Here is a 14677-nt window from a genome sequence, read left to right on the forward strand (position 1 = left end):
GAGCTGAGAGAATCATAGAGAAATACAGTCATATTTGTGAAGACTTTAAGAATCTCTGGATTAGATTGTACCTGAAACCTGAACCAGTCCTAGACCTCCTAGTTACAAGAGTCAATAAATCCCCTTTTTTATTTAAACCAACTGGGTTTAGATTCTATTGCTTGAACCAAAAGCACCTAAACAGATACACTGAGTCCTGAGCCACATTTTCAGTCATTACGTTATTCTGCTTTCTTTAAGATGCTCTGGGATGGATCAGAAAGTTCAGGTCAAAGCATGCCTGGGCAAGAAGAGAACTTAGAGATCATTTCTCCTCACAGTCATCCTCTGCACCACCACCACCCTCAGCCCAGTATATAAATGAGCTTTACTGATAAAGAAATCAAGGTTAAGAGGTTATGAGAGCTGCTCAAAGTCACCAGAACTATTATAACACATAGATCTCCTCACTGCCAACTTCCAATTGTCTGATCTAATGGAAAACCCCAGACAAGCAATAATACTAATGTCATTCTATTTAACTTTGGAAGATAATAAGTGATATTCTTTCTACTACAGACTTCTTCATTTTGTTTCTCTGAAGCAGATTTAAAAATAAACCTAATTCATTTTAAAAAGAAGCTAAGCCCCTGAGGCAGTCAGTGGACTATTCAGCCAAAAGGAAGCTGAACGTGTGCTGCTTAGTCTCAGACCCTGACCTTTTCCCCTTGAGGGCAAATGTACAGAGGACCCACGGCGGGTTGGGAGGGGGCACAGGGCGCGGCACCCACGTGACAATGAAGCAGCGGCAAGTTCTCACTGCCTTAAAAGTGGGTCAGACAAAATACTGTGGGAGTTCCAAGAAGAAAGAGAGCTCCTTTAGCTTGGAAGTGGAGGGCAGGGGAAGATGGGAAGATTGACTTTTGAGTAGAAGAATGTGTGAGCAAAGGCACAGAGGTGAGAAAGCACACTTGAGAAATCTCGAGAAGTTCGTGATGGATGCAAGGTGAGAAAGGACGATGTGACCAGATTTGGAGGGTAGCAGTCCCTCAAGTGCTAGGCTAAGGAGTTGGAATCTACTCTGGAAATGAGGTCGTGGACATGGGAGATATAAAGTCTGAAAGACCCAAGTTTGAGGCCCAGCTCCTTCGCTGCCTAGCATTCTTACCTTGGGCAAGTTACCTGATCACTCTAAGCCCGATTCCCCATCTGTACAATGGGAATGCTACCCATCCTCATAAGGTTGCTATGGAGATAAAATGAAATAATGCATTTAAAGCACCTAGTGCAGTACCTGGCTCTTAGGAAGTATCCAGGAAATATTTGTTGATTGTGTGAAAAGTAGAAACAACAGGATCTGGCAACTAAGTGGATCTGGGGAGTTATGGGAGAGGGAAGAGCCAAAGATGAGTCAGGTTTCAACACTGCGTGACCAGAATGATAGTAGCTTCTTACAGGAAGAGATGTTGGTCTTAATCAGAACAGAGAACACTACGTGAGATAGGAATCAGGATGAGGGCACTTGAGAACAGCCAAACAGAAGGGAAGCACAACTCCCTGGCAGTCTTGGAAAGTTTCTGGGAAGGTCATCAACTAAATTAAACTTGGAAATAAATAAAAACTAAAGAAGCTAATTGGCCAGCGTGAGGCTAACATGAAAATGAATCTGCATTCCCTGGGCTCATACTGACGGACGCACAAGTAGAATGGGAAGATGGGAAAATCCAATCTGACTTGCAAATTTTGCCTAAGAAACATCCACACTGAGCATCCAGAGTTATTTCTAATAAATGCCATGGAATTCTCCACGGAAATCAGCCCAGGTGTCTCTACCTTCTTTGGCTCACCTTATCTAAACAATTTGCGGTGGTGCCTGCCTAAAGGCCTCTCTACCCACCCAAACCTGTCCCAACCATCAAAGCCCAGTGAAATCTCTGGTCCTCTGTGAAGCTTTCCAAGTCCTTCCAACCTTCCCTCCTCTCAACTCTGAGTACTGTCTGCCTCCCTCACCTGATAACCAATCACAGGCTGCCTCAGGACAGCTCTTGAATTAGTACGTATTCTAGCAGTTTTCAATCAGTAACTTGCCTCCAATAAGTGGTCCACGTAGAATCTAGATCAGAAGTTCCTGAATCTATTATCACAATCAACTGGAAAACTTTTCAGGAATATAGGTTTTAGGGCCCCCATTGCCAGAGGTCAATTAGTTTATAAAGCTTCCCAAGCTTTCTGATCCCCAAGGTTCAAGAACCTCTGGTCCAGATGGTACCCAGGATTTTTCTTTTATTCAGACGTGTGCATGCAGCAAATATTTACTGAGTGTATATGGTATTCCAGTCCACCATTTTCATATTAATGAAATGATAATGACTGTGATACCACTTGGTTTAATCCCCATGGCCACCTAGAAGCATGTTCCTGCCAGTTACTAGGCTTACTGCAGTGCCCTGCATATAACTGGTCTCAACAGTCAGTTTATCCAATGAACGCTACTTAATTTTTTACACATGTATGCCTTACCTCTTCAGATACACTACAGAGGTAGACTGTGTTTTACATTTCTTTAGAGTCCAAACCATCTATCCTCATGCTTTCTCCACATAGTAGGGACCCCAAAAATGCTTCCTTTATTTGGCTTTGATTTAAACCCTCTCAATTCTTTAATCTCTGTCTTTTTGATCTAAAAATTAGGCTATATGGTATAGTGGGGGGAAAAAAGGCTTTGGTGACAGTCTGAACTCCACCTCCATCACTTAACTGGCTGTGTGACCTTAAGCAAGGTCCTTCAATTCTAAGTCTCTGATAACTTCTCCACATGGTAGAAATAATAAATCACTCATGAAGCTGCTGACGAGGATCAAATGAATGTACGTAAAGCACCTGACATATAGAAGGTACTATAACCATAACAAACTACATGACCTCTCTCAGCCTAAGCTCCCTATAAGTAAAATGAGGACACTTCATAAGTGAAAATTAATAAGAAAAGTGATATTGCCTAGGACCTGGTACATTTTAAGTGCTCATAAAATGCTAGGAATTAATTAACAATGCTATGTCTCTCTTTCCTCATACCCAGGTAAGCTTTTTTTTTTTCCGGGATTTTTATGGTTTTCTGGATTAAACCCTTTGACAAAATGGTTTCTTTCCTCCTGGCCTTTCCGAGTCTGAGACACCCCTCCCCAAACCAGCATCTACTAAACAGGCCCAGAAGAGCCCAGAGGGAACGGATAGGGCTTACACTGCAGCTGTCCATCTCCCGCTGGGGCCCCGTTTCCAGTGTTCAGGGACCACCCTTCTGCCAGCTGTGTGGACTTTTCATCACTGGCTATTTCAGGACAGAGTCCAAGACAAGCACTTCTCTGGGGCTTCCTTCCAGACAAAGCTCTCTGGAGTCTCAGAGCTCATTAGTCTGTGGTCTCTGGGGAAGTGAGGAACTAACATCCTGCTCTCAGAGAATGGAGACACCAAGTGCTCAAGGGGCAGGTTTGAGCAACAAGGGGACAGAGCTATAAAAGGAGCCAAGATAAAGAGTTTTTCAGAGCATTAATAATTATAGTAAAAATAATCTCTCGCTTGTGGAGGCTTTACAGTTTATAAAACACTTTCACACGTATTAGCTTATTGGCTCCACAACACTGCCTCAAGCTAAGACGGAGAGAGCAACTGTCATCTCCATTTCGTATTATGGGTTGACTTCCAGTCCTGGGCACTTCCGTGGATTGTGAAAGAAGGAATGGTGACCCTTCTTGCACTAGTATGAAAACCAGGAAACTGAGGGTAAGAGTGAAGCACATAAAAAGTGTGGAGCACAAAGGCGGCCACGTTTCAGAGAGGTGATGCCGTGGGCTCGGGGTGGGGCTGTGGGCTCCGAACGAGAGAGCTCACCGTGGGATTCCAGGGGCGCCGGGAGTGAAAGAGCAAGATGATAGTGGGAGAATAAAGGGTGAGGGCGGATATTGGAGGTGTTTCAGTAGGAAACAGAAAAGATAAAGGACTAATGTGGATTAGTCTGGGATTAAGACGAGAAAGCCCCCCAAACCGACCTGGAATGTGAGCAAGTCTTTAGACCCCTCAGTCCAGAATAGAAGCTTTCTCCAATCAAACTTACCCAGTCAAGTTGACCTCTCAGAAGCAACCCAAATGGTCAACTCGACGGAAACGAGAAACTGCCCAGGAGCCAGTGGCCCTTTGGTAGTTGTAGTTTCCAGAACTCGAAATTAGCGCTTAAAACCATTTCCCGCCTCTCTGTCCAGAACTATAACTTCCGAGGTGCACCGCGCAAGATTGCACATTACGACCCGCCCCCCAGGACTACGATTCCCAGAGGTCTACACGGCCCCTCGTCTTGGTGTGAAACCGCCCAAGTCCCGGAATGCGGTGTGATTACTCCCCCTGGTGGTCGAGGAGCCGCCACCACGATTACAAAGCCCGAGCGGAGGGTTACTGCTTATAGTCCCGGTTAGTAACCCTCCGCCTCACCGTTCCTCAAATAATTCCTGGGCGTGCCTGGAGATAACCTGGACTTTGCTTTATTCTCAGGGCCGTGAGGAGGAGGTCTGAGCTTGTTTGGGGTTTTTTTGTTGTTGTTTTGGGGTTTTTTTTGTTTTGCGGTACGCGGGCCTCTCACTGTTGTGGCCTCTCCCGTTGCGGAGCAGAGGCTCCGGCCGCGCAGGCTCAGCGGCCATGGCTCACGGGCCCAGCCGTTCCGCAGCATGTGGGATCTTCTGGAATCTTCCCGGACCAGAGCACGAACCCGTGTTCCCTGCATCAGCAGGCGGACTCTCAACCACTGCGCCACCAGGGAAGCCCGTGAGCTTGTTTTGTGTTCTCCACATTGTGCTTCCAGTGAGAGTATAAGACTGATCATTCAAATTAAGGGCGCATTTCCCACCAACCTTACCTGTTCACACTTGTGGTGGCCCCAGCCGCTCCATCCATCCTCACTTTGCTGACACTATGCTGATTCTTAGGGACACACTGGTGAACAAGTTACTGTCGCTAACCTTGAAAGAATTCACAATCCAGCGGAGGAGTCCGAGAAATGAAGAATTACACGGTGATACGAGGTCTAATGGGGAAGACGCGAGGGGTTATAGGAGCCTTCTTGAAAGGCAGCACCTGCCCAGGCTTGGGAGAAATGGGATGGTGTCTTCAAGGTTTCTTGGAGATCTTAGAGAAATGTTAAAATTGAGAACTGAAGGAATAGGACTTAGCCAGGAGTACGGGGAGTATGAAGAATGTTTTACACTCTGGCTGAAGCACAGAGTGTGAAGGATGGGATAGAGAGGCACACCTGAGGAGGGAGGCAGGACCACATCCTCAGGAGTCTTGTAAACTTCCATAAGAAAACTGGATCATCCTGGCAGCTCAAAAACTTTCAAAAGGGCTTCCCTGGTGGCACAGCGGTTGAGAGTCCACCTGCCGATGCAGGGGCCACGGGTTCGTGCCCCTGTCTGGGAAGATCCCACATGCCGCGGAGCGGCTGGGCCCGTGAGCCATGGCCGCTGAGCCTGCGCGTCCGGAGCCTGTGCTCCGCAACGGGAGAGGCCACAACAGTGAGAGGCCCGCGTACCGCAAAAAAAAAAAAAAAAAAACTTTCCAAGGCTTCCTACTACCTGCTGAATAAGGTCCCAACTTCTCAGCTTGGCATTCAAGGTCCTCCCCAAACTGCACCCCCCCACCCATCACCACGACGTGCTCTGAAGTGTTGCTCCTGGCGTCCTCTGACGGGAATCGCCTTTCTTCGGCCCTGCCCCGCCCCCAGCTACGGTCACCTCCTCACCAGTCTCAAGATGTAGCAGGTTCTCATTGTTACCTCCACACTTTTTTTTTTTTTTTTTTTTTGCGGTACGGGGGCTTCTCACTGCCGTGGCCTCTCCCCTTGCGGAGCACAGGCTCCGGACGCACAGGCTCAGCGGCCATGGCTCACGGGCCCGGCCGCTCCGCGGCATGAGGGATCCTCCCGGACCGGGGAACGAACCCGTATCCCCTACATCAGCAGACGGACTTCAACCGCTGCGCCACCAGGGAAGCCCATAATTCAGGCTTCTTTAGACTCTCCTCTCCTCCTGACACTGTCACCACCACCATCCTTCCAGGAACCAAGATAAAGTCATCAGGAGAGAGTGATGGCAGCACCGCGTGTGGTAATCAAGCCCCAGATTTAATTAAAGCTGTGGTTGGTGGTGGTGACGGCAGAACATAAAAAGCTTAGTGCAGATCAGAGATGGTTCTCTGGCTAATTAATCAGTGCTCTGCAGCTGGCCCAGATTACCCAGGACTAACTAGAGTCCCTGGTCCTGAGAGGGACAGCTGGAGTTTGTTTCTCTGTCTCCTACTCCCAGACTAGGCCATACTGGGGACGTTTGCTGGCCAGCTAAGTTTTAAACTTCCCAGGGATAGGGATGTCACAGCCTCCTTTACCTCCTTTGTCACTGTTAGGAAGATCTACCTTGGGCCCAGACTCCTGTTGCAAAATAAAATACTTGAGTTCAATTGCATTGCATTCCAATCTAGTCTTTTGGGGGATAAACAACCCAAACGCTTTAAGTTTTCAGCAAGTGGTTGATTTTCCAGGCTTTCATTATAGATCCCATCCTCCAACAGTTCAAGGATCTCTTCTGGTTGGCTACCATCCCACTCCAGCCTTTACCTTGTTGCTAAGTTACTTTAAGTTGGCATATGAGTGACCAGCTTTGGATTTCCTTTTCTCCCCACTACATGCTGAAGTTGGTGGACGACACTTTTTAAAATCACACTATAATATGCATACAACAAAGTGTGTGAAGTACACTAACTGTCCAGCTCAACCTTTAAAAAAAAAAAAATTTGATATAGCCATCACCTAGTTTGAAATGTAGAACATTTCCAATGCTCCCCAAAAGTTTGTCTCATGCCTCTTCTCTGTTTTCGATCACTCATCCCCCCAGAGGGAGGCACTGTTTTTTGTTTCCTATCATCTCACTGGGACCCAGTTGGAGTCTGGGTGAATCCTCTTTTAACATCCTGCTAGCAGGTAGAGTGTATATGCTTAATAAAGATCAAGAACGATAACTGCCCTACTCTATTATTGTTACTATAATAACAGTAATAAGCACTGGAAACCAAGCAGTGAATAGAGAGATTGATTCCCTACCCGCATGGTGCTTTCATTCTATTGAGGGGAGACAGATAATAAGCGAGCATATAACTAAGATAATTGCACACCGTTAAGTGCTCTAAAGGAAATAAGATGCTTTGATGGAGAATAAAAGGAGTGAGCTACTCTCAGTAGGATGGCCAGGGAAGGATTCTCTGAGGAGCTGGCATCTGAGCTGAGCCCAACCTACCACAGGGCTCAGCTGCCCTAATACCTCCCATTTCTTGATTATCTACTATGTATCAGACATGTCATTAGGAACTTCCAAATCCTTTACCTCATTTAGTCCTCCTGGAAGTATGTCATATTCTTTCTATTTTTCAGACAAGAAAACAGAGGCTCAAAGAGGTAGTAGCAGACAATGTGGATACCAGCCTCATAGCCCCTCATCCCTTCTCTGAGCCCCCGGTGTGGTGGTTTCCAGCAGCTGAGAGCCTCTGCACTCAAAGTCTCACTTGTGTCTGCTTCCTTGCCCGAGGGCTGTCTTAGGCATCTATGAACCAGGAAGGGAGAGGCATGTGCTACCCACCCCAAGGGCAACCTTCAGCCATGATGGAAGTTGATGACTCCCCATCCTTAGATAGGATGATTCTGAGGTGCATTTCACACCGTCTCTTGAGTTTCCATGGGGAGCTGAACCCAGCTGCTCACAGCAGCAAGATGCACATTAATGCTCCCCTCCCTGTGTCTTCTCCATGCTCTAACTTCTGCTTCTTGAAATCACCTCCCAAATAGACTACGAGCACCCAAGTCTCAGGGTCTGCTTTTGGGGGAACTCAAGCCACCCCCTTGCTCCAAGCACAGAAAAGTGCTTGGGGACATAACATTCTCGAACTGTGCCACGCCCTGTCACCCTCTATGCCTTTGCAAGTGCTGTCTCCTCTGCCGAAATATGTGTTGAATCCGTTGTGGTCCATCCAATGTCCGTGACACTCCATCCCTGCCACCCTCCAGCTGCTAGTGTCCAGCACTGGGAAGAATCATGTCTGTGCCAAGTGCTTGGCAAACCGTATCTCGTTCAGCTGACACAGAGATTCTGAGACATCGGGAGTACCATTCCTGATTTGCAGGTCAGGAAACAGATTCACAGAGACCAGGAGACCTACCCAAGTTTTACAGTTAAAAACTGGCAAAGCCAGGACAAAGGGAATTCCATGGAAGTCAAGTGGTTAGGACTCCGTGCTTCCACTGCAGGGGGCACAGGTTCGATCCCTGGCTGGGGAGCTAGGATCCCACAAGCCACGCAGCATGGCCAAAAATTAAACAAACAAAAATTTAAAATCCAGGACCAAAATGCAGATCTACCTATTCTACTGCCTTAACCCTTGGCTGGAGAGAAAGGATAGGAATCGGGGTCTCTAGAGTTGTTCCAGCATTTCCCCTCTCAGAGAGGGGCCTAAATAAACAGCTGAGGGATGCCCCCCAACCCCAACCCCGAGGTAGTCACCAGAGCCTCAGCTGGGAGGGGTGGAGACTATGGAGCACAGAGGAAGGAGGCCAGGCTGAGGGGGCTTCCTACAAACAAAGAGGCTGGACATTCTGCCCCCCCGCCCCTGGGAGGGGAAAACTGGTGAAGGCATTACTCTTTCTATTTTCTGGCTCCTTCCATGGCTTTGGGAGTTTACTTGGCCTTGGCAATGGCCTGCTTCTCAGAATCTCTCATCAAAAATGATTCTCGGAGGCTAGGCCAGTTCTGGGACACCAAGAAGCCAAGGGAGGCCTGAATTCCCACTCTTAATCTTCTCTTCCAGGCCCTCAGTCTTGTTATCAACAAGCCCATCAAATGCCTGGTAAAGGCCCACCAGCCTGCAGAACACAAGCTGGCTAGGTGGGTACCAAGTTCTCAAGGGAGGTTGGGGAAAATGGGGGTGTGGTGGGGTGGAACCCTTATCAACAATGCCATGTCATTCCCTGCTTAAAATCCTCCTCGGACTGCTGTCAGGCTCCACAACAAAAGCTGCAGTCCTTCCAGAAGTGCAGAAGACCTGCAAGGTCTGGACCAACTTCCTTCAGTCTGTCAGATTCACGCCTCCTTCTCATCCAAGGTGACAAGCTCGTCCCTGGACAGCCACGCACTCAGCCACCTCCACGCATTTGTTTGTGCTTTTTCCATTTTGCTCGTGCTGCGTCTTGCTGGTCTGCTCTCTGTCTGATCTTTCAAACCCAGCAGAGATGTCACTTTCTTTGGGAAATCCTTCCTGGCTGAATCCCCCTGCGCTTCCCTAACACTCACTGGCATCCCCGTAACAGCACACATAACAATGCAGTGAAGTGACCTGTGTGCCCATCTCCTCTGAACAGGACCATGGCTCCTTGAGGGCATGGATGCCATCTTATTCATCACTGTGGGCCTAGCACAGCATCTGCCACAGTGGGTGTTGGTTAAAAGAATGAGCGAATAAGAGGCACCCAGAGGCTGCAAACATGAATGCCTTCAGGGTCCAAGCAAGTCAGGTAAATTGGTGTAAGACAGAAGGGAGCAGGAGGGACTGTGGCAAACTGGACAGTGATTGGCTCGCCCAAAGGAATTCAAATTTGATTAAAGAACACAGGTGGGTAAAACCTGGCCTCTATTCAAAACAACAGAAATAATAATAGTTATTGTAAACTTACTCTGCAGCAGGAGATAAGGTGCAGTGGTTCAGAGTATAGGCTCTGGAAATGGGCTGCTGGATCTGAATCCCAGCTCTCCTGCCTGTTAGCTGTGAGACTTTGGTCATGTCCCTGAACCCTCTGAGCTTCAGTTTCCTCACTTGCAAAATGGAAATAATAATAATACCTACCGTATAGGGTTGTTGTGAGGATTCAAAGAGTGAATACATGAAAAGGACATAAAATGGTGCCTGGCACATAGGAAACACCCAAGAAGTAGCTATCACTATTCCCTGATGGTGAGTGCTCAGAAAAGGCCTCCCTGAGGAGGTGGCATGGAAACTGAGCCCTGCATGTCGATAAGGAGCCACCCATGATGAGCTCTGAGGGAAGAACGGTCCAGGCAGAGGGGACAGCCAGGTGAAAGGTCCTAAGGTGGAAATGGCTTTGCTGGGTCTGGAGCACAGTGTCTGGGGAGCGGGGGCAGGAGACAATGTCTTGAAGGCAGGCAGGGCCCAGCTCTTGGAGGGCCTTCTAAGCTGTGGAAAGAAGCCTGGATTTTGTTCTTGTGTGATGGAAGCCACTGGGGGAGTTTGTTTCAAAATATAGGTTTTATTATTATTTAGGTACAGTGAGGCCAACAGACCAGGAGACAACTGCCATTGGAAAGACAGTTCATTATACTCACAGAACCCAAGAGGAGGAGGCACACCATGCCACTGAGGCGGGGCAGTGGGGGGGGGGGGCACATGGGGAAGCACCAGGGTTGGTCAGGAGGCAGAGGGAGGGAGGGGAAAACACAGGCAAGGGTCTTGATTGTGGTTTCCACGGGAGGAGTGCGTGAGGCCACAAGCAGTCTTAGAATTGGCTGGATGAATAATTTCAGTGGGCTCTGGGCATGAGGCTGTCTCCAGTTGCCTGGTACCTGACCCTATGATGCATAAGTCAGGGGAGCAGTGGCCCTGAGAGTGAGAGCCCAGTAGAGGAGGTGATGGGGTATAGGCTCTGGATTGGGTAGTTTGCATTTGAAAGGCAAGCTCAAGGGTGAGTTGTTTACTATCTATAGGAATTGGCTACCCTGGGAGGGGCAGTCCCTCCAGGGTCAGCAAGGCCCTGGTGCGAAACATCAAAACACAGAAACTAAAAAGACGTGGCTAATACAGAGTTACAGCCAAGGGGAGATGGGGTTTACATTTTAACAGATCCTCTGGCTGCTGTGAGGGGACAGTGTTTTAGTGAGACAAGAGGAAAGCAGAGACCAGAGGCCAATGCAATGACCCAGGTGCAAAATGATGGTGGCCTGGACTTTGGAGGGTGCAGGGGAGTGGGAGCCCGCTAACATCAGGGTCTGTATGGAGGCGGGGCTGCAGGACCTGATAGACATCCAATGAGGATGCCTTTAGGTTACAAGAGGCAATAGTAGCCCATCCTGATTTTATTTCTGGGGTTCACGCCTGTGTTTCCTTCCCCAGTTATGAACTGTATTATCTCACTCTTTTGATGTTAATGGCACAGTAAAAGGATTCTAGGAGATACTTCTGGATTAGAGATTGAAACAAAGTGTCCAACATAGTGCCTGGCACATAGTAAGTCCTCAACAAATTGATAGCCTTTTCTTCCTTGAGGGAAAGTAGAAAGCCCAGCAGATCTGATGTCAAACAGACTGCAGTTTGGTCCCAGCTCTATCGCTCACTAGCTGGGTGGCCCTAGACAAGTGATTTCACCTCTGCATCCCCCTTCCCTAGTCTGGAAGCAGAGATAAGAGTCCCTCACTCTTCTGGTGCTTGTAAGAATTAAATGAGGCGATGTATGTCAGGGGCTCCATCAATTACAGCAATAATTATCACATACTATGGAATGCCAGTCTAAGTCAGGCTCCCGAGGTGGGGCCCAGACTCCAGAAAAATGGGTCTGAGGCCCTTCAGCGCCTCCTCGGGGCCCACCTCTGGGCCTGATCCCTGCCCCCAGCTCCCACCCCTCTGCTGAGCATCGCCTCAAAAAGCCAGCTGAAAGCTGTTTACTCCGCCAAGCAGCATCCCTGGGGAGGAAGGAGAAGACAAATAAATCTTCCTGCCTTGGCTTTGGAAAACAGGCTGTCAATTACCTGGGGTTCCAAGCAGCCTGCCTGCTAGGTAAACATTTGCCAAGCTGGCCCCAATGATTAACCACTTGGCACCCAGGGCTGAGGTGGACGTGTCCAGGTATGGGCAGCTCTGGGAGGCTCCAGAAACTAGGGGAGACTGGGCATGGCTTCTGGAGCCTTCAGAGAGGGTCTGATTCAGGTGAAATATTCAGAAGGATGGCACAGAATGACTTCAGAACTAGGGTTAGAAATCGACTTACTTGGCCTGTCCAAATCTGCTGTCCCCTAGCCCCTACCCTGGACCCTTGGCCCAGGAATACAGGCCCCAAAGGAACAGCCAGAGCTCAGAGCTCGGCCTGTTGTTTCTGGCAGGTGTCCTGTTTGTGAGGGGCTGGACCAGAGATGCCTGCTCACCTCAGTCTCCTCTGACTTTCTCCAGATAACAGAAACCCACCCTGCAGGAAGCAGAGGCCTGCTTCCCAGGGGAGGTGAGACCAGCCCCTGGGCCAGGTCTAGGTGTGGCTGGTTAGAAGATAGCCTAGGGCTGACTATAATTATTCACATGTGTGCATACCTGTAGAGTTTGCCAAGCACTTTCCCACGTGTTGTCTCATTCAAGGAGCTCCACAATAAACCTGTGAAGCAGGAAATAGCGCGCCCCTCCAACCTGTGATGCGTTGGTTCAAATCCAGGTTCTGTTACTCCCTGGCTGTGAAGGCTTGGAGCAATCACTTCACCTCTCTGAACCTCATTAACCTCACAGGGGGTGAATAGCTGCCCTGGCAGTTTTGCTGTGAGGCTTAAATGAAATCATGGATATAAAGAGCTCAACAGGGACTTCCCTGGTGGCACAGTGGTTAAGAATCCACCTGCCAATGCAGGGGACATGGGTTCGATCCCTGGTCCGGGAAGATCTCACATGCCTCAGAGCAACTAAACCTGTGCACCACAACTACTGAGTCCATGTGCCACAACTACTGAAGCTCGCGCACCTAGAGCCCATGCTCTGCAACAAGAGAAGCTACTGCAATGAGAAGCCTGCGCACCGCAAGGAAGAGTAGCCCCCGTTTGCTGCAACTACAGAAAGCCCCCGCGCAGCAACAAAGACCCAACGCAGCCAAAAATAAATAAATAAAGAGCTCAACAGTGCCTGGCACGTGGTCAGCAAATCTGTAAGCCGCTCCCTCGAATTCCTCATTGTACAGAAGAGGAAAATGAGGCCCAGTGACCTGCCAACTCTTAGTCTTCTAAATATTAAAAAAAAAAAATTATTCTACAAATGCGTAGTGAGCACCTGTCAAAGTTGTATTTCACTCATTCATGAGGAAACTCTCAGGATGACAAAGCTGGTTCAGAGGACTCATTGATAATAGTCAGCAAAGCACAGAAAAGGCTGAAATAAGATTGCTAGTCAGATTCCCAACTGGCAAACGCCCTATAGTGCATGACTGTGATCTTCGGGTGATCTCTACTGGTCAGAAATCGTTTGTATCACTATTGGACAAAACTCCTTTGTATCTTATCTGTTTTCTACAAGTTAGCACCTACCTGGATCCTAATACATAGGGAGTCACATGACCCCCGGGGGCTTGCTAGAAGATGCCCCAATGGACAGACGAAGGTCAAGCAGTCGCCCCATTGCCTCACTTCCAAGTTCGTATACTTTTCCTTGACAAAGTCAAGTCTTGACAGGATGGGAAAGGGAAGGATTGACCTGCAACCTATATCAGGATTACTTCTGAGTAAGAATTCCAGACCTTTTTGCTCTGGAAAGCCTAGTCCTTCTACCATGTTAGGCTGAGAGTGAGAAATGGAAGGCCCAGAAAAAAGGATGTGACTTGTCCAAGGTCACAAGCTGTGCCTGGGGGAGAAGCAGAGGCCAGACCTGCTTTCCCCAACTCCCCTCCCCGGGTCCCCTGGGCTGCTCCTCTGGCCCTCCCCCAGGTGGGGTCCAGGTGTGAGTTGGCGCTGTGGGCAGACAACTGCATCCTGCATCTGTCCACTCTGCATGCTGGTGGTGCCTAGAGGGGCAGACTCACTTTAGCTGGAGCTGGACCGATATTGCAGGGCCCTGTGGGGATTCACCACAGTTTGGGGTTATCTGTGCTCCAGCAAGTGAGAGCTGAAACCCCAGAGTCTCCCGCAGCCTCCAGCCCCCGCTCTTGCTAATTCTGTAGTGAGACACCCAGATGGCTCAGAGAGGGAGGAAAAAACAGCAGCAGATAAGACGAAGCAGATGGGTTTCCACGGTGATTGCGTCCTGGAGCTCCGAGTGTCTTCTTTCTTCCAGAACAGAGATGGGGATGCAGCAGGAAGAACACAGGCACAGGAAGGAAAACCCAAGTCCTGGTCCCAATCTACCCAGATGGACAGCTTGATGCCCCTTGTGCAAGTCATCTCGCTGCCCTGGGCCTGAGGTGGGAGAGAGGACATCATTTGTTAGGTGCCTGAGGGTCAGGCATGGTAGTTTTTGTTTGTTATTGTGTTTTTTAATTTATCTTATTTATTTTTGGCTGCACTGGGTCTTCGTTGCTGTGCACAGGCTTTCTCTAGTTGCAGCGAGCAGGAGCTACTCTTCGTTGAGGTGCACGGGCTTCTCATTACGGTGGCTTCTCCTGTTGCGGAGCACGGGCTCTAGGCACGTGGGCTTCAGTAGTTGTGGCTCGCGGGCTCTAGGCATGCCGGCTCATGTGACACAGGGGCTTAGTTGCTCCACGGCATGTGGGATCTTCCTGGACCAGGGCTCGAACGCATGTCCCCTGCATTGGCAGGCGGATTCTCAACCACTGCGCCACCAGGGAAGCCCCGCAGGCATGGTGTTTTGAATGCCAAACATTCACGATCTCACGTAATCCTCTTCCCAGCGAACCTTTGAGGAAGGA

General features: G+C 49.0%; 1 protein-coding gene across 3 annotated transcripts in view; it reads right to left on the minus strand.

Moving 5' to 3' along the window:
* The window catches only part of PAFAH2 (platelet activating factor acetylhydrolase 2), a 32296-nt gene extending 28133 nt beyond the window's left edge, over positions 1-4163 (minus strand). Inside the window, exon 1 of one of the 3 annotated variants that reach the window (XM_032640696.1) lies at positions 4091-4163. The gene's annotated coding sequence lies outside the window, so the exon portion shown is untranslated. The other 2 variants (XM_032640706.1, XM_032640714.1) reach the window with 2 other exon arrangements.
* Positions 4164-14677: the final 10514 nt, after the last annotated feature.

This window comes from Phocoena sinus, chromosome 1 (genome assembly GCF_008692025.1).
Source record: "Phocoena sinus isolate mPhoSin1 chromosome 1, mPhoSin1.pri, whole genome shotgun sequence".
In the NCBI taxonomy this organism is placed as follows: domain Eukaryota; kingdom Metazoa; phylum Chordata; class Mammalia; order Artiodactyla; family Phocoenidae; genus Phocoena; species Phocoena sinus.